This window comes from Panthera pardus, unplaced genomic scaffold, assembly GCF_024362965.1.
Source record: "Panthera pardus isolate Hobbes unplaced genomic scaffold, ASM2436296v1 HiC_scaffold_2, whole genome shotgun sequence".
In the NCBI taxonomy this organism is placed as follows: Eukaryota; Metazoa; Chordata; class Mammalia; order Carnivora; family Felidae; genus Panthera; species Panthera pardus.
Window position 1 is genome coordinate 67,141,585 of NW_026526765.1, and position 26,836 is coordinate 67,168,420.

Sequence of the window (26,836 nt, forward strand, 5' to 3'; positions counted from 1 at the left end):
TAAAAACTATGCAGAACTCTTGAGCAGACATTTCTCCAGAGAAGACACCCAGATGGCCAACAGACACATGAAAAGATGCTCAACATCACTCATCATCAGGGAAATGCAAATAAAAACCACAATGTGATATCACCTCATACCTGTCAGAATGGATAAAATAAAAAATACAAGAAACAGCAAGTGTTGCTGAAGATGTAGAAAAAAAAAGGAACACTTGTGCACTGTTGGTGGGAAAACAGTATGGAGTTTCCTCAAAAAGTTAAAAACAGGAGTGCCCTAGATTCAGAAATCGCACTACTGAGTATTTACCCAAAGAATATAAAAACACTTACTCAAAAATATATATACACCCCTATGCGTATTGAAGCATTATTTACAACATCCAAATTATGGAAGCAGCCCAAGTGTTCATCAATAGGTGAATGGATAAAGATGTGGTATATTAATCAGCCATAAGAAGGAATGAAATCTTGCCATTTGCAAACACATGGATGGAGCTATGAAATATAATGCTAAATGAAATAAGTCAGACAGAGAAAGACAAATACAATATGATTTCACTCATACGTGGAATTTAAGAAACAAAGCAAACAAGTAAAGAAAGAGAGAGGGAAACCAAGAAACAGACACTTAATATAGAGAACAAATTGATGTTTACCAGAGGGGAGGTTGGTGGGAGAATGGGTGAAATAGGTGATGGGGATGAAGGAGTGCACTTATCATTATGAACACTGGCTGATGAATATAGCTATGCTGACAGCTCAGAGCCTGGAGCCGGCTTTGGATTCTGTGTCTCCCTCTCACTCTATGTCCCTCCCCCACTCATGCTCTGTCTCTCTCTCTTTCTCAAAAATAAATAAACATTAGAAAAATTTAAAAAAGGCATATCATGTTCAGGATTAGAGGACTCAATATAATAAAGATGTCAATTCTATTCTGTTGATATACATGTTTAACATTCTCATCAAAATTCCAGCAAGATTTTTTTTTAAGACAAAGACAAAGTTATTCCAAAATTTATATTGACAGGTAAAGGAACTAGAATAGTTAAAACAACTTTGAAAAAGAATAAAGTGAGGGAGGGAGGCCTGGGTGGCTCAGTTGGTTGAGTGCCCAACTCTTGATTTTGGCTCAGGTCATGATCCCAGGGTCATGGGATAGAGTCCTGCATCAGGCTCCATGCTCGGCATGGAGGCTGATTAACTCTCTCTCTGTCTCTCTCTGTCTCTCTCTGTCTCTCTCTCTCTCTCTGCCTCTCTCCCCCAGTCACACAAACACATTCTCTCTCTCTCTTTCTCTCTGCCTCTCTCAAAAAAGAATAAAGTGAGGGAAACCATTTATCCAATTTCAAGACTTATTGTATTACTGTAGTAGCCAAGACTATATAATATTGGAAGTGGGATAACACATAGATTAATGGAACAGCATAGAAAACCCAAACAGACTTATAGAAACATGCCCAACTGTTTCATGGCAAAGGTACATAAACAGTTCAATTGAGGAAAGATAGTCTTTTCAAGAAATTTTGCAAAAAATAAGAAAGAAAGAAAGAAAAAAAGAGAGAAAGAAGACAGAAACTTGACATGTCTCATTCCTTATACAAAAAGTAACTCAAAGTAGATATGTATATGTACATGTATAATGTAAAACTAAAACTTCTAGAAAAAAAGCATAAGAGAAAATCTTTGGCATCTAGGACATGACAAAAAGTTCTCAGACTTCAAACCAAAAATATGATCTATATATAAAATTAGGGGCTCTTGGGTGGCTCAGTTGGTTGAATGTCTAACTTCAGTTCAGGTCATGATCTCACAGTTTGTGGGTTTGAGCCCTGTGTCTGGCTCTGTGCTGACAACTCAGAGCCTGGTGCCTGCTTCAGATTCTGTGTCTCCCTCTCTCTCAGCCCCTCCCCTGCTCACACTCTGTCTCTCTCTCCCTCTCTCAAAAATAAATTAACATTAAAACAATTAGTTATATATAAAATTAATAAAATGAGTTCATCAAAATTTAAGATTTTATTCTGTGAAAGACCCTGGCAAGAGGATAAAGATACAGAGTGAGAAAAAAATACCTGCAAACCATGTATCTGAACAAAACACTAGTTTCTAGACTATAGAAAGAGCTCTCAAAACTCAAAAGTAAAAAAGGAAATGGTCCCTTTAGAACATCAGCAAAGACGTAAGAGAATTTTCACCAAATAATAAGAAAGTGGCAAACAAGCACATGAAAAGGTATTCAGCATCATTTGCCATTAGAGAAATACAAACCACAGTGAGATATCACTACACACCTATTGGAATGACTAAGATAAAAAATAGTGACCACATCAAATACTGGTAAGAATATGGAAAAATAGGTTACTCACATATTATTGGTGAGAATGTAAAGTGGTACAGCTACTCTGGAAAACAATTTGTCAGTTTCTTAAAAAACAAAAGGTGCAGGGCGCCTGGGTGGCTCGGTTGGTTAAGCGTCCAACTTCAGCTCAGGTCATGATCTCACGGTCTGTGAGTTCGAGCCCCACGTCGGGCTCTGTGCTGACCGCTCAGAGCCTGGAGCCTGTTTCAGATTCTGTGTCTCCCTCTCTCTCTGCCCCTCCCCTGTTCATGCTCTGTCTCTCTCTGTCTCAAAATAAATGAACGTTAAAAAAATTAAAAAAAAAAAAAAAGGTGCAGCTACCATACAACTAAGTGATGGAACTCTTGGGTATTTTACCCCAGAGAAATGAAAATAACATTTATCAAAAAAAAAAAAATGCTTATACAAGAATGTTTGTAGCAATTATATATATAATTGCCCCAAACTGGAAACAACCCAAATGTCCTTCAACAGGTGAATGGTTAAACAAACTGTGATAATCCATGCCATGGAATACTAGGCAGTAATAAAAAGAAGAAATTATTGGTACAGACAACAACTTGAATGAAGCACCAGAGAATTGTATGAGTGAAAAAAGCCAATCCCAAGTTGTTACATATTATGTGATTCCATTGAAATGACATAGTTATAGAAATGGATTAATGATCAATGGTTGTCAGAGGTGAAGGAGGGTGTGGCATAAGGAGGAAAATGGGTATGTCTATAAAAGATAACTTGGGAGGATCCTTGTGTTCATGGAAATGATGGAAATGTTTTGTATCTTGACTATATCAATGTCAATATCCTGGGTGTGGTACTGGACTATTTGTAAGATATTATCATCTGGAGGAAACTGTGTAAAGGGAATTTCTAACAAATGCATGTGAATCTATAATTACTTCAAAATTAAGTTTAATTTTAAAAAGTTATCACATATTATATTGTATATTGTTTACTGTTTGTTTCAGGTGAGATGGTCTTGACTTCCTAACAGATTTTTAACTGCTCAGAGTAGGGACTACTTTACTAATCTTACTTCTGCCGTGGTGTTTGGCACAAATTAGGCATTAGACAGCATTCATTGAGCTAACGAATATGGTTAAATGAATTCTCCTCTGTGCCTAGGACAGATCAATATAAACCTATAGGTTGAGCTCATTTGTCAAGCCAGATGGAGGTAATCTGGGGGTTGTACTTTTAGCACTGCCCAATATCCTTGCAATTTCTCTCAAGGATAAGATGTAGGAATCAAAGCAACACAGAGTGGTCACAATAACCATGTCCAGACAAAACCCTTTTCCTTTAAAAAAAATTTTTTTAACGTTTATTTTTGAGAGAGAGGCAGAGCGCGAGCAGGGGAGGGGCAGAGAGAGAGGGGGACACAGAATCTGAAGCAGGTTTCAGACTCTAAGCTGTCAGCACAGAGCCCAACTTGGGACTCAAACCCATGAACCGTGAGATCATGACTTGAGCCGAAGTTGGCACTCAATTGACTGAGCCACCCTGGTGCTCCCAGACAAAACCCTTTTCTAACGCACCTCACCCCATTAAAATGTTGAAGGAAGAGAAAATGACATGGGGTAAATATCTCAATAATTATTTTCCTGCTTGGAGAAGCAGAGGGGAAGTGGTTGGATAGAATAATGCAGTAGAAAAGTTTGTATAAACCCAATATTCCAACGTGGAGCGGAGAGTAACCAAGTAGAAGTTTCTCTGCTATCTTTCATCATGCTGTCACTGCAGCTTCTGAGTAAAGTGATCATGGACCCTGCATGCTTCCCTGATTTGGTGCAGATGCTTAAAGGGGTTAACTGAGCTGGAAATAAACCAGAACATTTTTAGGACGTAATTAATAATACACCTTCTTTTCATTTATGTTTCTAAGGCTCAATTTAGGGAAAACAGGTTTTACTTCTTTTGTTGTTATTTTTTAACATCTCTTTTTGCTTAGCTTTTAGTTTTTTATGTATGTATGCCTATATTAAATCTTAATAATTGTCTTGATACTGATAATAGTAAAAATACTAATTGGGTCCTAAAATATGTAATTGCTAATGACAATAAAGCCCAGAGAAGTTAATCTACATTGTGGCTAGCTGTGTGGATGAGTAAATTAAGATATAATTAGATGGATATTTGTAGATTAGATATTAATTGGTCCTTCATTAAATGTCTCATTATAGGGCATTAATGAGGTTGAATAAGACAAATTTTTTCTTTGAAGAGCTCACAGGGCAGAAGACAGACACATAGAAACAATTACAACACTACAATAAAAGCTATAAAAGGGGTGTGTTCACAGTGTTATAGAAACAGAAAAAGAAGCTAACTCAACCTGTATGTGGTGGAAAGTTTCTGAAAGTCATAGAATCACGTGGTTTTCAAAAGATCTAAGTTTGTTTCACAGCTCCAAAGTGGTCTCTTCACTTAACCATGAGAAATTACAGGACACCATATGGTTTCAAAATTTAGGATCTGAGGTTTCTAATATGTGTGCTATGCCTGAACCTGCTTGAGGTCCAACTACTTGCAGGCACTGCCTTGAGAATCAATGGGTGACATTAAGAGTTTAGGCTTTGGAGCCAGACCCTGTGAGTTCAAATCCCAGCTCTCCTGCTTAATTGTTTGACCATGGCCAAGTTACTTACCTCTTGGGATTTTTTTTTTTTTTTACTCTCCTCAACTGTAAAATGGAAATAATAATAGAACACTTATCACTAATTTCCAAAACCACCCACGTATTTAAACCACCCATTCACCTAATTGCATTCTTATTCTATTATTTTCAAACATCTACATGATCTCCAGTGGTATAGTTATAATACATTCAGCTCTATTATAATAGTAATCCATAATCGGTTTGATTCTCCCTCTACTATATAAGTTTCAAGTTTCTCAAATATCTCACACTACTTTCCATGACATGCAATTTTCCTGAACATACATACCTATGTACATACTTGATTAGAAGCAAATAAACTGGAAGTTGTAGCAGTTAGAATCCTGGCAAGAAATGGATAGCACACTGGATTTGGGTAATTTGAGGAGAGTTTTAAAGGGGACTATTGACAGATGTGAAGAGGGTATAGGGAAATCACAAGGGATAGGATGGCACCCCAGATGGAGTAATACCAGGGAGCCTTTGCCATTATTGAATGTGAAGGGCAAGGAGAGGAAACAGTTAACAGAATTCAGAGAGGGCCACTTGACAGGAGCTGTGACATTTTGTAGTCCCATGGCAACCAAGCAGAAAGAGATATGGGGGAAAAGATACCCTAATTTCACACTGCCTTTTCCCTATGACCTCCTGTAGGTTTCTCCCATTGGCCAAACCCAACAGAAAGCTAGATGGCAGGGGAATCACTGAAGCTGTATATACAGATCAGCTTCACAGAGCACAGAGCAGGGCTGGAATGAAGAGAGAGGAGGGCAGGGGGACAAATGAAAGAAAACCAATACAAAAGCCTAGTTGTTTTATGGTGAAATTCTATTGCAAAAACAACAACAGAAACGAAACAAAGCAATGAAACAAAAACTCAAGACTGGTTGACAACTTGTCACCAACTGGCCTCTTAGACTGAATTAAAACCTGTAGAAAGATGGTGAAAAACTGAGAAGGCTTTAGAAAGAGCATTCTTCTAAATGCTCATGTCAGATGTGGCCATGAGAGACAGTCAACAGGGAATATCTTCTTCCAAATATATAACCACAAGGCAAAGGAAGATAATCAAAGTGGATTTCTCCAGAAGGCAGAGCCAGTGTCTGAGGCAAGAAACTCTACTGCCTAAGCAGATGGGCCTCATCTTACTGTCTCTCAGGGTGTAATATGGGCTGTGTGTTTCACATCAACCTTTCCAAATGGGAGTTTTCATTGTAATTATCATGTTTCTCCCCCAATAATTAATTGTACCAGGTACATTTGGAGCAGGTATCTTTACTTTCAAAATTAAGTTTGCCAGGCCACAAGGAACCATAGCTAGACCTGTTGAACAGAACTGGATATCACACAAAGATGCTGGATTTTGATCGAGATGTAGTAAATAGACTTGTATTCTTTGGGGGAGGGAGCAAATGTATTCCATATGAACATAAATACATGACAATAAGAAAATGTGTGACTGTGGTATAGCCAAAGGTGCAGACTGTGGTGAACAATATGGATGGCCTAACCAAGAGCCTTTCATAAATCTCTTTTCTTTTGCCTTGCTCTACTAACGAGACTGAAAAGCTAAAATACATACCTTTCCAGATTCCCTTGCAGCTATATATAAAACAGTCAGTGGATAGTGAGATGTTGAAATTCTCTAAGATGTGGCACAAGAACAGACACTCAGATGAATGGAACAGAATAGAGAACCCAGAAATGGACCCACAAACATATGGCCAACTAATCTTTGACAAAGCAGGAAAAGACTATCCAATGGAATAAAGACATTCTCTTCAGCAAGTGGTGCTGGGAAAACTGGACAGCAACAGGCAGAAAGATGAACCTGGACCACTTTCTTACACCATACACAAAAATAAACTCAAAATGGATGAAAGACCTAAATGTAAGACAGGAAGCCATCCAAATCCTCGAGGAGAAAGCAGGCAAAAACCTCTTTGATCTTGGCCGCAGCAACTTCTTACTCAACAAATCTCCGGAGGCAAGGGAAACAAAAGCAAAAATGAACTATTGGGACCTCATCAAAATAAAAAGCTTCTGCACAGCAAAGGAAACAATCAGCAAAACTAAAAGGCAACTGACTGAATGGGAGAAGATATTTGCAAACAACATATGAGATAAAGGGTTAGTATCCAAAATCTATAAAGAACTTATCAAACTCAACACCCAAAAAACAAATAATCCATGAAGAAATGGGCAAAAGACATGAATAGCCACTTATCCAAAGAAGACATCCAGATGGCTAAAAGACACATGAAAAAATGCTCAACATTACTCATCATCAGGGAAATACAAATCAAAACCACAATTAGATACTACCTCATGCCTGTCAGAATGGCTGACATTAACAATTCAGGCAACAACAGATATTGGCAAGGATGCGGAGAAAGAGGATCTCTTTTGCGCTGCTGGTGGGAATGCAAGCTGGTGCAGCCACTCTGAAAAACAGTATGGAGGTTCCTCAAAAAATTAAAAATAGAACTACCCTAGGACCCAGCAATTGCACTACTAGGTATTTATCCAAGGGATACAGGTGTGCTGTTTCGAAGGGACACATGCAGCCAATGTTTCTAGCAGTACTATCAACAATGGCCAAAGTATGGAAAGAGCCCAAATGTCCATTGATGAATGAATGGATAAAGAAGATCCATTTCCTGTAATATCTGGGAAAGAAAAAAAAACCAAATTGTCTTTCCAGTGTAACACTGGTGCAAGAAAAAGCAGAGAGGCAAGAGCCATCATTTGGGATTCTATGGGTCTTAGAAGAAACCTGATTCCCTGAGTGCATCCAAATGGCTTCTGTTCTGTGCAAAAGGGACAATCTTTCTCAGTGTGATTGGCTGTGGCTGCAAAGAATGGGCAGATTAATGGTTGCTGGTCTACCTCAGTCTATTGTTTTAAGTTACCCTGAGGCAGAGTCCAACAGGGTGGTATAAAACTAGCAATGGCACCCAGGCCTTTTGGTAGGATAAAGAATTTCAAAACCAGTTTCCATTACCAAAGTCTATGATGCAAAGGGATCTAAGGCATTGGTTCATAGCCTATGAAACTGAAGCCTACTAAATTCCATGACCAGAAAACCCCTTAAGCATGGCTGTTACACTTCTTGAGCCTCCAGAATTCACACCAATAGAAAGTGTTTTCGCAAAGAGGTATAGCCACCAGAACAGCCCCAATATCTGTTGTAGTTCTAGGTTATTATACAGTGAGATCTTCAGAAAGCAGAATCAGTGATCATGGAAATCAGTTAGCAAAGGAGATTCACCCTCCAAGATCAGAAGCTGGGGCAGCTGGCAGGTAGACTAAGGATTGCAAGGGCATGGAGTCTTTTATATTCCTGTCCAGCAGGAGAGAATATATGGTGTGGTCCAGGGACAATTGTGTTCTCCCCTTGCCCAAATGGCAGCTGTTACTGAAGTTATTCTGTTCTCTTTCCACTCCACTAATTTTTATGGGGATGTTTGGCTCAGCTAACTATGAAGAGCTACATTGGAGGGGGACTGGATATCACGCAGACACGTGGTCTGGGAGCTGGTTGAAGTACATAGAAGACACATAGTTTAACTCCCCTTTGGTAGTTTTCCAGCAACTAGCTTTTTGATATACATTGTCCTGGAAGTCCACTGAGGCTCTACTGATGTCCTGGCCAAAGTTGTCGCCTCCTAACACCCAAAGCTGCAAATTACCAGCTGTGCTGCCATTTTCTGAGTTCTCAGTGTTCTGAAGGCATGCTGTGGTTTGTGCCTAAGTGGGGAGAGGATCCCTCCTCCTTATCTGGGCACAGAAGCTACACTGCTTACGTCCTCATGCCTCATAGTGACACACAGGGCCCCTTATGAAAACAGTTCCCTCAGCCTCCGGCTGCAGTCACTCTCTCCATATACTCAACCCCAGGTCTATGGGGCTGTCCAAGTCAAGAGAACATCACTGAAATTCTTCCATGTTCCCCCACATCTCCTTCCCTCCAGGACTTGGGCACCCTGCTTCTCTTCTTTTTCAACCAATGAAACAAAGCCAATTCTCTGGCAGGCCTGTCCTACCAGTTCAGCAGACAGGCCTGGTCCTGTCTGAATCCTGATTAAGAGTCACTGCAGAAAACAGACTGACCCAATCATTCATACAGTCTATTTAAGCAGAAGGACCTTGGAGTAATTGAGCAGAAAACCAAAAGTACTTGAGATCGGCTTGCCATTTGATTTTCAGGGTAATCCATTGGAATCAAGCAGAGACAGTAGAGGAGAATTATCTCCCGAGTGAGGGGTATCGTGCATAACAGCAAAATAGGATTTTTCTTACTTTCAACTGAGGCCACAAAGTCGAGAACAGTAGATGGCAAGTACTCCCATAGTGACCATCACAACAGGACTTACTAAGAGGTGACTCAAAACTGGCTCTGCTCCCTCTTCTAGCTTTAGTGAAAGCCTGAGAATGAAGATTTCTTCAAGTCTGGTAGGTGCTGAGCTCTGTGGTACGGCCCCTACCCTCCTGGTAGAGGAGTGAGTGCTACCCTCTCCCACTTCAGGCCAAGAAGCTATAATGCTGGAATGGAGCCTGGTGAGGGAGTTCTTAGGAGATTTTGACACATGACTCTCAGTTTGGAGGATCTGGGGCTTGACTCTTGCCTAGAAACTTCTGAGGTTCAGGGTTCTCTGCACTTGCCCCTGAAGCAGGGCAATGTGAGCAGCTGCAAGCAATGGTGGTTGTACTTTCCTCAAGGTGCAGAAGACTCCTGGGGCCAGAGTGGCCCATGTGGGACATTCCATTGGAAACAGGATCTGGGGTGGTGGGAGGAAGCAGCCATCTGGAAAGCGACTTACCTATGTCAAAGCACATAAAGTGATGGATGTATCTGAGGACAGAGTCCCGAGAGAACTACCAAAAGAGAAAGAGCCAGCTTTGGTGCATCTGCCATGCAGGGCTTACTAACACCAGGTTACAACAGGACTCATCAGGTCAGACCAGTTTGCCTCCTTATCTATCCTCTCCTGGCCCCGTCTCCTACAACCGTGGAAGAACCAAAAGGTGCACAGTGAGTGGGAGAGGAAAAGCGGAGGAGCCAAGAAGGAAAATTGTGGAGATGAGAGTAGACCATGCCCCTTCCCCGCTGTTGGTCTATGGATGGTGGGAGGGGGAAGCTGAAGAGATCAAAGTTTTCATTTACATCATACAGAATTTGTTAATACCATGCCTGAAAATACTACCTTTTGATATCTGAAAAGGACTGCAAATCTATGCAATCTGCCTAAGCTCTTGTTCAGGGGCTGAGAAGGAAGATCCAATAGAGGAGACACCTGAAGACCAACATGAGAGAAAACTGAAGATGATTCCTGTCTGTACCCCATGGGGTCCAATGCATTCTAGAAGTCGGTTACATCTGCGATGCTGGAGAGAAACTGGAAGAAGTGGTTAATAAGTCTGGATTGCAAGGAAACGCTTCACTAGAGAAAATTTGAATTGATGTTTGCAGGGTTGTATTTCACTATCAAAATTATAACATTTGACCGGGAGACATCAAACACTGATTGTTCTCATAGTTTCTGTCAATGACAACCAACATTATTTTCTTCACCTCAGTAATTCATCCCATTGGGAGAAAAAAACATCCAAGGACTTGATTTTTGATGTTAACATTCTATCATAACTATTTCCCATATATTTCTCATTTTCTTTGTAGTTTTAAATGATTTTATAACCACATCCTGTAAAGATATTTAGATTACTAACAGATTTTCTCACTTATAAATAACAAATCATGTAGATAGAACTTTTTCAATATTTTTAAAGCTTATTTCCTTTGGCTATATTCCAAGAACCAATTGAACTGTTTTAAGTCTCATGATTATTTCATTTTGGATTCTTGATAATTCAAAGTGTAATTGGTTCTTATTAATTATAATTGAAGTTATTTTTTGCTTTGTGAATTTCAGGGCCCTACTGGTTCAAAAGAAAGGCAAGTTCATCTAAAGCTCATCACTGTTTTGTTGTTGGTGTTGTTTTTTCAAATCAAAAGCTCATAAATTAACAATTTATTCTATAAGTTTTCAACTTCTGGTTTTAGCAATAAACTATTTTGTGGAAATGGTTTGTGTTTATTGTTCAAACAATAGTATTTCATTTTACTCATTTCTTTATTTTATGCACTATATTAAGAATACATTGCCTTTAAAAATATTTTTCGGGGCACCTGGGTGGCTCAGTCGGTTGAGCGTCCAACTTCGGCTCAGGTCATGATCTCATAGTTTGTGGGTTCGAGCCCCACATTAGGCTCTGTGCTGACCGCTTGCTCAGAGCCTGGAGCCTGCTTCAGATTCTGTGTCTCCTTCTCTCTCTGCCCCTCCCCCGCTCACGCTTTGTCTCACTCTGTTTCTCAAAAATAAATAAATGTAAAAAAATTTTTTTAAAAATATTTTTTCAGTTAAGAATTGTCACTTGGGGGGGCGCCTGGGTGGCTCAGTCGGTTGAGCGACCGACTTCAGCTCAGGTCATGATCTCGCGGTCCGGGAGTTTGAGCCCTGCATCAGGCTCTGTGCTGACAGCTCAGAGCCTGGAGCCTGTTTCAGATTCTGTGTCTCCCTCTCTCTCTGACCCTCCCCGTTCATGCTCTGTCTCTCCCTGTCTCAAAAATAAATAAACGTTAAAAAAAAATTAAAAAAAAAACAATTGTCACTTGGTAGAATAGCCATTTCCTTATTGTTTCCAGTTTATGAGATTTTATCATAACAGACTTACAGTATGTTGGTTTAAGAGCTCACAGTAATTTCATTTCACTGGCTAGACAGTTCTGTGGAAAGAAAGTAGCTTATACTATATATGAGAAAGTTTGGTGAAATAATCACATTAAAATTCTCTTATACTTAATAACAAAATAATGTTAAATAAGTTGTATGTGCAGAATGAAACATGTTCTACATCATTTTGCTTATAAATGTAGTTTTATAAAACAAAGAAGTTTTCAATTGTTAGAGAACAGGAAAGAAAATGGCAACAATAATAGACAATGCCTGATCTAACTCCATGATGTGTAAATATTAAACAATGTCTATACATAAGACTAATGTTTAAGGACTTGCATTTGGCTTCATTGTTTTTAATGTGTACAGTATAACACAGGTAAAGGTAACATAATTTTAAAGTTTAATTTGAATTTTTGGCACTATGTCTTTCAGCAAAGAAAACTAGACTCTCCCCAGTTGCCTTTGGCAATAAGCCCCACAGTGACTGATCTTCATGACCTCATCCTGGAATTTGGCTTGAGTGACCAGTTTTAATCAACCTGAAAATAATGCCCCTTTGTCTATTGGAAAACAAATAGCGACAGATTGGCTCTTTCTGCTATAACCATAGCTCATCTGACTAGCTTTGCCCATGAAGGTCTAAAAAAGTATGGAATACAATTTGAAGAGTCAGTTGTGTGTGAAAATCTTAATGAACTCAGTCACCTTGTAATATAATAGCCAAGAAGCAGCTGTCTGAATAGATTAGCCATTAAATCTCAGATGTGGGGCTGTTTGACCTTAATTTGCATATTTAAAAAATCTGATTTTGCAGGCTATTCTTGGCTCTCTGGAGCAAGCGAGAAGTCTCTGAACACTGCCTCACTCTGTCAGGTTATAAGGCCGCACTAAGCTGGAGCTGGACCAGTCACTAGCAGAAAAACAAAATGTGGCACTGCGTTCCTTTATTTTATTAAAATGGTTTTATATAATTAGTGTTAGCTCACTGGTCACTTTTGTTTTCTGAGATGCTAAATCAACATTCATTTACAGCAGTAGGGAGAGCTGTGGTGGGCAATAAAACATCATTTATGTTGGTCTCTATGGTATATTTATTTCTGAATATAGATAGGACAATGGTGCTGGGATTCAGAAAACTGCAAATATAATAACAAAGACACTAAAACAGTGTTGCCAAAGGAACTGCCTAGAAGAACCAAGCACATAAAAAAGTTGGATTGTATGAGTGACTACTAATGGATCTTCAATATTAGTAATAATAGCATTCTGCTCAGAATACACACTATGCTTCCCAGTCTCCCTTGCAACTAGGTGAGGCCATATGCTATGGACTGAATTGTGCCTTCCTAAAATTCATGTTATATGAATCCCCCCCCCCCAAAAAACCCCATGTGACTGTATCTGGAGATACAGTCTTCAGGAGGTAATTAAGTTTAAATGAGGTCATAAGGGTGAGGCCTTAATCTGACAGGACTGTGGCTTTTGAAGAAGAGGAAAAGATGTCTCTGTCTCTCTCTACCTGTGGGAACACAGCAGGAAGTTGGCCATCTGCAAGCCAAGAAGACAGCTCTTACCACAAACCAAATCAGCCACCACCCTGATCTTGGAGTTCCCAGACTTCAGGACTGGGAGAAATAAATTTCTGTCATTTATACCACCCAGTCTATGGTGCTTTGTTATGGCAGCTTGAACAGAGGACATCCCATAGTTAAGTCCTGGCCAGTGAGGTATGAACAGAAATGATAAGCACAACTTTTGGGTTGTGCCAATATAGAGAATGCACACACTTTCCTCTTCTCTTTCTCATCAGTAGGAACTGGTTCATAGTGGCAGACAGCCATCTTAGACCACTCAGATGACAACAATGCCTTAGGGATGGATGAGCAACAACCTAGAAGGGGCCTGGGTTCCTCCTACCATGGATCTGCATTTTAGCTCTGTACTGCTTATGCTTAAACTATATTACATAAGCAAAAGCCAAATTCATTTCACTTAAGCCACTGTTACTCTGGGTCCTTGTTTTAGTGGCAGAATCTATTTGTGAATTAACATGGTGTATAAGACAATTAGGAGCGGTTACAATCTTAAAAGCATTAAAATCCAAACTTTAGAAAAAAATGTGCAGGCAAAACCAAAAATAAGTAAACCATAGTCTTAGGGTATACTGAATTAGTTTATAGTTGTGGCTTCCAATTTTCAGTCTTTTTTCTAAAGCCTGGACTCAAGAATCTCTGGAAAGTCCTGAATGCCATACTCCTTCCCCTCTGTTCCAGTTTGTTCAAATTGTCCCTTTCACATAACCCAATAAAGGGGACTCTGCCTGTCAGTCCTTTACAAGATCTAGACCTGGGAGTGGGGATGGATAAACATAGTTTAGGTCCTTCATTACTGACTGCTTGAGGAAATAGGAAGTTGGAAACCAACGGCCGTGGGTTTATAAGGTGCCAAAACAAAACAAAACAAAACGGGAATTTATAGATGTATTGGAGAGAAAGTCCCTAGAGGGGATGGGCACAGAGTCACCCCTTACTATTGTGCACCTTGTGTGCTGCACAACTCTAAGGGAGAATATTCATGAAGTCAGAGATTTGTATATTCTAACAACCTTCCAACAAGTGTTAGTGAAGTGCCTTGTCAAGGGGCCCTTTTCCCATTTGCACACAGTTGCGGAATGGGCTAGCACTACTGCTAGGGTGGGTGCAACTCTCTGGCTGAGCGTGAAGACCAAGAATGGGAGCCTGTCTAGGAGTAGAGAGAGAGACGATGGCGATCCACAGAAAAAGGAAACAGTTATCTTTCCCTTCAAAAAATCAGTGAGGATTCAGAGTACCAGAGGGCCCTGAGTTTCAGAATATGCAAAGGGGGAGCATCTCGATCTTGAGATAGCCCCAGAGTGTGTGGTGGACAACAGGAGGCCCAATGGTGTGTAGGCAGTAAGGACACTTGGTTAGAAGGGTTCCTATACTTTCAGGAGCACCTGGGTGGCTCAGTAGGTTGTATGTCCCGCTCTTGATTTTGGCTCAGGTCATGATCCCAGGGTCATGAGATGGAGCCCCAAGTTGAGATCTGTACTGAGCATGGAATCTGCTTCAGACTCTCTCTCTCTCTCTCTCTCTCCTTCTCTCTCTCTCTCTCTCTGCCTCTCTCCTCTGCTCTCTCTCTCTCTCTTTCTTGAAAAAAAAAGTGGGGTACCTGGGTGGCTCAGTTGGTTAGGTGTCTGACTTTGGCTCACGTCATGATCTCACAGTTCATGAGTTCAAGCCCCGTGCTGGGCTGTGCTGACAGCTCAGAGCCTAGAGCCTGCTTGAGATTCTGTGTCTCCCTCTCTGTCTGCCCCTCCCATGCTTGACCTCTTTCTCTCTCTCTGTCTCTCAAAAATAAACATTTTAAAAAATAAAATAGAATAAAAAGAAAGTTTCCCATATTTTCAGTCATTGCAGAGGGAATCCTAGACACTCAAAATGGTGGTGGGGGAACGGGGTGGGGAAAGATTTATAGCATTATATTCCAGCAATTTAAAAAAGCTGGTTTTAAGTCAAACTTATCTTAAGAGTAGCTATCCACATTTCATTTATTTCTAAGAGCTGAGGGGAGAGGGAGAGGGTAATGGCAACACTGTGAAATTCATTGTTCATGTTTTAAAATACTATATACTGTTCTGCATCGGAGGTTGTAAACTGGCTGTTCAGCTCCAATTTTGCCTTGCAGTCATGTTTTGTTTTGGTGACATAACATTTTTAAAAAGTTTGTATTTTGTTGCCAATGTTTAAAAAAGGAGAAATTTCACAATAAAATTGGGATTGGAGGACTGTTTTTTTGAAAACTGGAAAGTGTGGCGAAACTGAGCTCACATTCTCTTATGGAAACAATCAATGGAACTGAATACAGGCAGCCCCTTTTTGATGGAGCTTCTACTCTTCAGTCTACCTCAGTTCACAATTCCCACCCGGCCTGACTCATTTATGTTACCGGCCTGGCTTCTGCAGGCATTTCACTTGGCTACCCCTAGTAGATTTTAAAATAGGGACCGTTCCTCCTCCTCTCCACCCCCATAATATATTACTAGAGAATGTGCACTATAAATATTCATTGAATAATGAATGAACAAATGAATTGATCCTGTTCAAGGTTCACCAAAGTCCAATGTCAATGATCATCCTCAGGCTAGAATAAGTTATGGACAGTGTTTTGATCATCTTGTCCAGACCTCTGCTTCTGGCCAGGAGACAGGTGCACTTGGAAGCCAGATGCCATGGATCCATCTCCAGGGAAGCAGTGTTTGTAGTTATTCCTGAAGAGATCATGGAACCTGGTCTGCTCTTCATTTTTTACTAAAACCTTTACTTTCTGATTGCCTAAGGCTGGTATTTTGGTTGATTTCTAGATGGAGGCTTTTCTGTTTGTGTGTGTTTGTAAAGCTGCTTTATTTTTATTTATTTATTTATTATTATTTTTCTTTTTAAAAGCTGCTTTAGATTCTCTGTCCAAAAAAATAAAATGACTTTTGCCTGGTAACCTGATTTTGCTTATCAGCTTATTCAACAATTCTATGATTTTATTTCCTCAGGAAACTGTTTGATTCCAAATGAAACACTTAAGTGTTTTATCTGAGGATAACACACAAAGTGTCCCAAATGCACTGAGTGTAATTTCCGAGTCATTTACGAAAAAGGACTGCTAAAGAAAAACTGGGTGTGCGTATGATGGGGGGAAGCAAGAAGGAAGCAGGGAGGTTGTTTTGTAGTCTCAGCAGCAGGAGTGGGGTGGGATCATGAAGGAATAATTTAATCTTGAATTACACTGGAGCATGCTGGTATAAATTCAAATGCAAAGCTCTTCTAAAATTAAAAGAAAACTATCCAATTCATGCTTTGGGGGTAAAATCTCTCTCATTTTGGTTTAATATTTTTCCGCCTTTCTACTTTGCCCAATTGTCATGGATTGTGCTCCTTTTTTTGGAAGCTAGAACAGGGAAGAAATCTCTCTGTAGAGTTCTGCAAGCTGGCTGGTGCTTTATAAATAAGCCAGGAAGGATTTTAAACTCCTCTCAGAAGGATACAGTGAATTAAAGAAATAACAGTAAAATTTTAGTTGCCTCATTGCCAAGATCATTCACGTCCTTATGTGCTAGGCATATCATTTTCAAGTAACTAATAACTGCACCCTGCATACAATTCACAAAACAAAAACCGTTTTCTCCTCTCATTTCGAATGTGTTCCCTGAGCTCTTTTTCAAAGGCCAACATTTAAGGGAGAGAAAGGCATTGACATTCTGAAAGCATTTATTAAGTGTCTCTGGTGTACCTACTACCTGGCCAAACAAAAGGCAGAGAGTGGTGGTTGGAAGGACCTGGAAAGGGGATAAAGAGGCACAAGAGAATACAGAGGAATCTTAAGATGAAATAGCTTCTGATCAAAAACCCAGTCTTTGGGGGCAGATAAAATTTACACATTTCATTCATTCAACTTATTCATTCATTCATGCATCCACTATTCATTAAACATTTACTGATTTATACTTAGAAAAATATAACATGAACAAAATTAAAAAGATCTACTGACTGGGGAAACAGTGCATAAAAGCACTCAATAATTGTTAGCTGTTATGTTTACTAGGAAATCAAAACATGTCACAAAGAGCTTCTACACATTAATACAGTGGTAAAAACACTCTAACAGAAAATTAAGCAAGGATTATGAACAGGCAATTTATAGAGGAGGAAATCCTAATCATAAATAAGTGTATAAATACATCTGGGGTGCTTGGCTGGCTCAGTTGGTTAAGCGTCTGACTTAGCTCAGGACATGATCTCGGAGTTCATGGGTTTGAGCTCTGCCTCAGGCTTTGTGCTGATAGCTCGGAGCCTGGAGCCTGCTTCCGATTCTGTCTCTCTCTCTCTCAAAAATAAATAAACATCAAAAAAATATGTCTAGCTACACTAAAGGTGAGGGGAATCTTATTTAAACACCAATGAGATATCACGTTTCACACATCGGGTTGGCAAAATTAAAAAGGGCTAGGGGCGCCTGGGTGGCTCAGTCAGTTAAGCAAGCGTCAGACTTCGGCCGAAGTCATGATTCACAGCTCATGAGTTCGAGCTCCACATCAGGCTCTGGGCTGACAGCTCAGAGCCTGGATCCTGCTTCAGATTCTATGTCACTGTCTCTCTCTCTGCCCCTCCTCTGCTTGTGCTCTGTCTCTCAAAAATAAACATTTTTTTTTAAAGGGCTAGTGAGGATGGGGAGAAATAGTTGCTACATCTCTGGGAAAAGAAATTTGGTGGAATCTGTTAAAAATAAAAGTGCACATATCCTCCTTTGGCTAGTGATTCATTTTGGCTAGAACTCACAGGTTTGTGAGCATTTGGTAGGAAAAGTACACAGGGTGAGAATCAGCAAACGCTTGGGAGCTTGAATATGCAGGGCAAAGCCCTGGCAGAATTTTATTCTGGGAGTGGAATAAACAGGCCAACAAGGTGATGAAGATCATGTTTAGTGTTTCCGAAGGACACTCTGGCTGCACGTATAAAGGGTGGTGGATAGTCACAGGGCTGGAGGCAGGGAGATGAGGTAACTGGCTGTGAAGAGAGAAGTCCAGAAGCAAGAAAATAAGGGTCGGACATTAGGGCAACAGGCCTGGGTACTGTCAGAGCACCTGGAATGTGACATCAGCAGGCCACCTATGTGAACAATACAGATTAGCATGGCTTAATGCAGACGTCTCCAAGACAGAAGTGAGAAGACCAGGAAACAAGGCTGCCCTAGATCAACTTGTGAAATAGCTCAAATTCACACTGAGTTCTTCCTTACCTTTGTGGTCTGGGCCCCATACTACCCTGGAGTACCCAGAACTCTCTACCACGGGGCCTCAGCAAAGCTGCCTCCCTCCCTCAGCAAAGCTGCTATTGGCTTCAAAGGGTGCTAGGCTCTAAGCTGTGAGCCACTAGATGGCAGCTACTGCATCCTACTAATTACTGTGATCCAGCCTCTAGCTTCGAGACTGTCATGTAGTAGATGCTCAGTAAGTATATTTTGAGCTTTCATCTGATTAAAAAGATAATTAACTAGATCACACCAAAATATATAAGACAGCAACTTAACACGTGACCTCTCTGGAGTTGGTTGTTAACCCAAAGGGATATATTAGTGACAGTGAAGTTTCTTAGAGATGGAGACCTTTGGAATCTGGGTCTTCCAGGCCTGTCACATCACACAACACTGGCAATCATCTAGATAAGCCATATTAACCTGGCTCAGCAGAAGTTCCCGAGTACCAAGTTCAGTATGAGAATCCAGTGAAATAACACCCCTCCCCCCCCAAAAAAAAACAGTTTAGAAGAGGGTAAAGTAAAACAGAGATTCAAAATCTATCACAATCTGATTCCTGCCCTGCAAAGAATTCATTGTATGGAGCAGCAGAATCTATGTATATTCAAGGGCTTTGACTTAGTTACATCAATCCGTGGCAGCCAAATACAGAAAGTTTACATGTTAAGAGCTCTGCAGCTTGGTCCTCAATCTCAGTATTTCATACTATAGCTGCTTTGGGCTTTCCACAGCCCAGACTTGCCCTGAGTTCATGAATTACCCATTGATTCCACTGAATGTCTTTTTTCTTCACCCCTTTGCATGTTCCCAACTCCACAGGACTCAGTGACGTCCCTCATCTGTGTCTACACTGAGTAGGTGTTAGTTAGTCTCTTCCCTGGAAACCTAGAAACAGCTCCTGGAGGGCAGAGGCCTGTGCTCCTCATCAATGTATCTTCCTCAAGGCTCTGTGTTTGGCATCCAGTTGGAGCTCAGTAAATGTCCAAATTTCAATTAGCATAAACCATAGGAGGGGCACCTGGGTGGCTCAGTCAGTTAAGCGTCCGACTTCGGCTCAGGTCATGATCTCGCGGTCCGTGGGTTCGAGCCCCACATCAGGCTCTGTGCTGACAGCTCAGAGCCTGGAGCCTGTTTCAGATTCTGTGTATCCCTCTTTCTCTGACCCTCCCCTGTTCATGCTCTCTCTCTCTCTCTCTGTCTCAAAAATAAATAAACGTTAAAAAACATTTTTTTAAAATAAAAAATAAAAAATAAAAAAAAACCATAGGAAAGGGGTGACTTTCAGTGTCCTCTAATTGGGTTGAAAGGAAGCTATGTCTAGAGATGGGAAACACATTCTGAAGTCACAAATTTATTGTTGGTTCCCAGGGAGGCCAGGCTCTTGTCTGCAAGACACTCCAATTTTTTTTTTTTTAATGTTCATTTATTTTTGAGACAGAGACAGACAGAGCATGAATGGGGGAGGGTCAGAGAGAGAGGGAGACACAGAATCCGAAGCAGGCTCTAGGCTCTGAGCTGTCAGCACAGAGCCCGATGTGGGGCTCGAACTCACAAACTATGAGATCATGACCTGAGCTGAAGTCCAATGCTCAACCGACTGAGCCACTCAGGTGCCCCAAGACACTCCAATTTTATGTACATCATTCACATCAACTACTCAGAAATGGTGGTCAGGAACCATAATGATATCATAATGGCAGCTATTATTTATTGGTTTTTTTTTTTGTCAAGCAGTATGCTAGTGTTCTTTGTTTGTTTTAATTCTTTTCTCACAAAAACCTGGCAAGAGGAATTATTATTCATATTTAATCATTGAAATAAGATCAGAGAGGTTAAATGACTTGCCTGAGGTGACTGGGCTAGTAAGTGATAGAGTCTTCTGGTGTCTAAAATCTGTGCTTGAGGAGCTGTTTGTTTGCTTCCTCCTGTCCCCATTCCATGCTCATTTATTTCTTTTAATGTTTATTTATTTTTAAGAGAGAGAGGGTGTGAGCAGGGGAGGGGCAAAGAGAGAGAGGGGGACAGAGGATCCGAAGCAGCCTCGATGTTTACAGCATTGAGCCCAATGTGGGGCTCGAACTAACCAACCATGAGATCATGACCTGAGCTGAAGTCAGATGCTCAACTGACTGAGCCACCCAGGCATGCCCCGCCCCCGCCTGCTCATTATCAGCATGTCAGGCATTTCCCTTGATGCTGGCAAGGTAAAGAAGTGTCAGGGAATTGTTTATAGTAAAGTGTGCTTAGTGCTCTGATAAAGGGATGTGGAAAGTGCTGGGGCAAACCAGGGCAGAGATAAAGTAGACTAGGGTCAGGAGTAGGGCAGTCTTCCCAGGGGAAGAGATCCATGGATACAGTTTTGAAAAATAGTAGGAGTGTTATAGGTGGAGAAGGGAGACGAGTCTTGTTTGGAGAACTGCTAAGCATTGGGTTTATATCTTTAAATCTTGATTTATTTCCACACTAGTTGTATGGCCTTGAAAACTTATTTAAACTCTTTGAGCTTCAAGTTACTCATCTCAAAAACCTTAAGCAGGGCCCTGGTGAAAGACAATGGGATAACACAGGTGGAGCACCCAACTTGTTGCCTGCTTTGCAGAAGGTGCTGGTAAATGGCTGTGGTGGTGGATGGTGGTGGTGGGGTGGTTGTTATCGCCATGATTGAAGGAGGTGGCTTGAGGTAGAGCCTCTGGCACAGGCAAGACTGGTGAGTGGGCTACTGAGTAATGAGAGACAAGGCGAATGAGGAAGCTTGGAAGGACAGGCAGGGCAGATTTGATATGGATTTCAGAGGTTGTAGGTGACATAGAAAGAATCTGGTCATTGCTTGGATAGGTTATGAATTGAAAGAGAGGGAGAAATCTTCTACCAGGCTACTGGCTCAAGTGCCAGGTGTGGTGACCCCAGAAAAGGGAGAAAAGATTCTAGCACGTCTACTGTCAAGAGCCCACGACCCTGTAGGGTCAGGAGAGACAAGAGCCCAGTCACTTAGATTTGACATAGTGACAGTGAGAAAGAGCTCTGCCTGACCATAGGTGCTGCATCTTTCTAACCCTTAACCTCATGTCCCAATTAGTTTCTGTGATCTTGAAGGAACGTGAGCATGCTCAGACAGTAACTCTAAAATTACTTGGGCTGATTTTATGTCCTTAATTTTATTTTTTAAATTATTTTAAGTTCACTTATTTATTTTGAGGGGGGAGGGAGAGAATTCCAAGCAGGCTCTATGCTGTTAGCACAGAGCCTGACGCAGGGCTCAGTCTCACAACCCTGAGATCATGTCATGAGCCAAAATCAAGAGAGTTGGACTCTTAACTGACTGAGCCACCCAGGTGCCCATAAGTCCTTAATTTTAAAGCATCTTTTAACCTCAGGAAGATTTAGAATTAGGTATAGAAGCAAAACCCGGGAATCAATGATTTTTGTGCTAAGGGACCTGTGCATATTTGGTACTTAAGTCTTTGTAATATTTAAGGGAATTGAGTCTATTAGAATAAACAAGCAGCCTTGTTTCCAATGTAAACTTGCAAGTGAATAATTAATTTAAACTTGTGACTATAAGCTGGAAAATATAAGAATATCTTGCTAAGTTTAAAAACCATATTAGAAATCTAAAGGCATTTAAAAATATGCTCAACATCCATGTTTAAGAGTAATTTAGGTTCTTAAAAAGGTTTTACTTGTTCTTTAGATGACTGAAATACTCAAGATAGAAAAATGTATAAATATAGTTTAAAATGTTTAAGGGTATTTTTTTATTAACTAAGTTTTTATATTAATTTAATACATTAGTCAAAACTGCCTTAAAGTACTTGTTAAACTTTGTTACTTTTATGAACAGAACAATAAGATTTGTAAGTGAACTAAAATCTCAAGAAAGACCTAGATTTTTCATTTTTAACTTCAATACATTGCTTATTTTTTTTAAATCAATGTTCCCAAATAATCCTTTCTGTTTGCAAAAGCCTCTGTTACCAAAAAAACACAAACGTATTGATGTGATGTATGCCTAATTCAAAAGAATACCATATAATGTCTCCTAAATAATATATAGGATATATTAATAATATGCTCTCAAATATGTTACATACTATATATAATAATAACATATTCCCAATCTATTTTTTTGTGCATACATGTGTGTATGTATTCCTTTTTCCTCTTATAGGGGAAGCAAATGCATACACACATTGCACACTAAAGATTGGATGGTCTTGTCTAAAAGCTGTTTTCCATGGCTCTGATACTCAGTAACCCATGTAGAGAACAAAGGGATTTTGTTCCGTAAAGCCTAATTGCCTGCTGAATAAATAAATAAATAGATGAAGTGCTGCACACGTTTAATGAAGGTAAATATTGACCCTGACACCATATGTTTGCTGGGGTGCCAGCTGAAGTGTGCTGGCAGCTTCTATCAGTCAGGGGATCTGCCAGCCTAGCAGGCAGGGGCCTCAGTCATTCAGGAGTGTAGTCTGGGGAGAGACTGAAATATCAATAAGGCTCTCTTGCTTATGCCTTAATCTCCCTCCCTCCCTCCCCCCCCCCAAAACCAATTCTTCCACCAAAGGCCGTTTGCGAAATCTAAAATCCAAGAAAGGAAAAATAGAATAGATATTGATTACTCAATTTTTCAGACAGTCCCATGGGAGCCTTTGTTAAATCAGACTGAGCAGGAGAAGCATATCTTTTTTGTTTGTTTGTTTGTTTTTTCTTTTTTGCTTTTACTCAAGAAAGTGGTGTGTGGACAAATGATAGCATGACTTAGTGGAACAGACTTTCTCCCCCTGCAACACCATTTACTTGGGAGGTACTGTCACCTCCCCCAGCCTGGGTTTACTAAACATCAGGAAGATAATAATACTGGTCTGGTCTTTGTTGTAGAGTTTAGAAGTTCGGGTGAGGTTAATTATATAACAAGGCATGGAGAACAGGGCTGTAGATTTTAAAAAGTTAATTACAATGACTTCAGAGAAGAAGTCATTCTGCAGTATACCTTCACCCCACCTTTGCCTTCTGACCCTCTTCCTGTTTCCCAAGCCCAGAGTAGCCAAAGGAGGGGCAAAGACAGGACAGGCTGCTTTTGGAGGTGGCCACGGTGACTTTTGCAGGTGAATAAATCCCTTTTCCTCTTAATTTTTTTTTGAAGAATTTTCCTCTTAAGTCTTTCTGAATTAAGAAATTCATTTATAGATTTTCAAAAAATGAAGTTTACTAATTTAAGGATACACAGAATCAGAGAAGTTAAATATTTTCATTCAGTAATAGACAAAAATTATTTCAAGAGTGGTATATAGCACATAAACAAGTAGTTCTTAACAAGGTTATGGAGGTTATTTGGTTTCTTGCTATCTTACACAGTTAAGTATATGGGTATGGATTTCAACTGGGATTACATTTGGTCACCTATAACAAAGAGACAACAAACAAGCAACCCCCCAAAAACAAACAACAAGGATGTGAACAGATGGACATTTCTTTCTTCCATTCTCATAAAGCAGCCCAGGGCACCTGGGTGGCTCAGTCAGTTAAAGCATCCGACTTCGGCTCAGGTCATGATCTCACGGATTGTGAGTTCTAGTCTTGCGTCTGGCTCTCTGTTCTCAGCGTAAAGCCTGTTTCAGATTCTCTGACCCCCTCTCTCTTGCCCCTCCCCTGTTCGCGCTCTTTCTCTCTCTCTCTCAAAAATAAATACACATTAAAAAGAAGAAGAAGGAGGAGGAGGAGGAGGAGGAGGAGGAGGAGGAGGAGGAGGAGGAGAAGCCGCCCAAAGATAGGCTGCTAACCTTGGTGTTGTGCCTTCATGCTTGCTGAGTACAGTCTCCTTTTTTCTTCCCTTACCATAATCTTTAGCTGGCTATTTATGCTCTAGTCATCATATTCAAATTCCAGCCACTAGGAGGGAGGACAGAGATATTGCATGTCTCGGTCCTTCTTTTTAAAGACTTTTGGGAAGACTTTTAAAAGACTCTCAGGAAGTATCATTTAATACTTAACACATACATTTCATTGGCCAGGTCTGACCCACATGGCCATATGTACTTGGAAGGAAATTTGGAGAAAATGCCCAAATGAAAATTGGGGTTTAGTTTCAGAGGTGGATTATATGCCATATTTTGCTTTGGTATGTAGATAATAGGAAGGAAAACTTTAACCTCAAGTTATCATAAATTGCAAAATCAACACTATCTTTTGGATACTCAGGGATTGCCTCTCTACCACTTACCCACCCTAGCCATACACACTATTGCTTTGGAGTATAGACCAAATTAATTAATTAAAAGCTGTAGATATGTGGGGTGTGCCAGGCAGTATGCTAGGTGTTACAGATAAAAAAAGCGAATAGGGTGTTACCTCTGCCTTCAGGCAGCTTATAGTCTACTAGAGAAGATGGACACATAAAATGCATTTGTATTTACAATACTGTAGTTAAAAAACAAACTACTCAATAAAAAAATTCACATATTGATTTTCTAGGGCCCTATTTGTACTTCTATTTTATGTAATAGTGATGTAGCTAAAGGAAGATTAATACTTGCTGAGAGCTGGCATTCTGTTACACTGCAAACTTCATGAGATCAGAGACCACGTCCGGTTTGTTCACTGCTAAGCCTGGTACATGGTGGACTGTCAATGAGTAGTGAGTAGCAAAATGAATGGAAATATGCGAGGACAAGGAGAGTCTGCATTTGAAAAATGTCTAATTTATATAACATGGAAATCTGGTGAATGGAAAGACATATTTGTCAAAAATGGAAGGCACAGAATAACTAGTTACCTTGAACACATGGTCTTCATCTTAGAGTATGACTTGTCAAACAACCCTGTGTATTTATTTTATTTCATTTTATTAAAAATTTTTTAAGTTCATTTATTTATTTTGAGAGAGACAGAGATAGTGTGAATGGGGGAGGCGCACAGAAAGCAAGAGGTAGAGAATCCGAAGCAGGCTCTGTGCTGCCAGTGCAGAACCTGACACGGGGCTCACACCCATAAAACAGGCTCATGACCTGAGCCAAAGCCAAGAGTCAGATGCTCAACTGACTGAGCCACCCAGGCACCCCAGCACTGTGTATTTAAACTATGATTTGTATAATGGACATTTGTAGGTTACTTCTACTTGTTCTTAATCCTCATTGCCTAGTCATTCCTTCCCAGTGCCCCTATTTGGGGACCCATGTGATTCCACAGAAGCAAATTCTGCCTATCACTCTGGAGGTATCTTTTAACTTAGGCTAAGCCATTCAGCACAAGTCTCCTTTAGCCACTGTCATTGCTTCAGGGGTGGATGACATCATCATCATCATCTTCATCGTCATCATAAACAACACTTTCGTAGTGTTTACCAAGGGCAAGGCACTGTTTTCAGCATTGCATTAGTCCACTGAATCTTCACAATAGCCACATCATGTAGGTGCTAATATAACCCCTTGTCTATGATGCTCTGAGGCACAGAGTTTGTAAATAGCGAGGTGGGTTGGAGTCTAACTCAGTCTGTTTGACTCTGGAATCCATGTTCTAATGACTCCACGGAACTGCTTATGACTCAAGCTGGTCAATCAGAGTGAACCTGGGGCCTCCAACTAAGAGAGTTAGGAAGGTTGGCTCCCTTTGCTGTGTGTAGTGTGGATACCAGATGTGAGTCTTGGAACTATTCCAGTATCTGACTGCTTCAAGAGAAGCTGGGCTGAGTTCAAGACCAATACATGGAGGTGGTAGAGGTGAAAGGACAGACAGAATCAGAGTCAGTTCTTGGATGTTGTTTGAAATTTATAGTCAGTGAGGCAATAAACTCGATTTTAAAGATTGGTTTAAGTTGGATTTTTTTTTTAATTTATTTATTTATTTTTTTTTTAAACGTAAATTTAAATTTTTTTTTTCAACGTTTTTTATTTATTTTTGGGACAGAGAGAGACAGAGCATGAACGGGGGAGGGGCAGAGAGAGAGGGAGACACAGAATCGGAAACAGGCTCCAGGCTCCGAGCCATCGGCCCAGAGCCTGACGAGGGGCTCGAACTCACGGACCGCGAGATTGTGACCTGGCTGAAGTCGGAGGCTTAACCGACTGCGCCACCCAGGCGCCCTAAGTTGGATTTTTAAAAGCACCCTGATATCATTTGATTTACAAAAAAAAAATTATATACATGCATTCTTTCTTATCTGCATCTGTTACATGAAAATATTTGTACCTGTGCCCACCACTTATATTTACCAATGAACATGGTATAAATATACAGACATTAATAATATTAA

The 26,836-nt window shown here is 40.4% G+C and overlaps 1 protein-coding gene across 1 annotated transcript in view; it reads left to right on the top strand.

Moving 5' to 3' along the window:
• Positions 1-26,836, top strand: part of LOC128778382 (proline-rich protein 36-like) — a 75,492-nt gene that overhangs the window by 39,872 nt on the left and 8,784 nt on the right. The gene's annotated exons all lie outside the window — the stretch shown is intronic.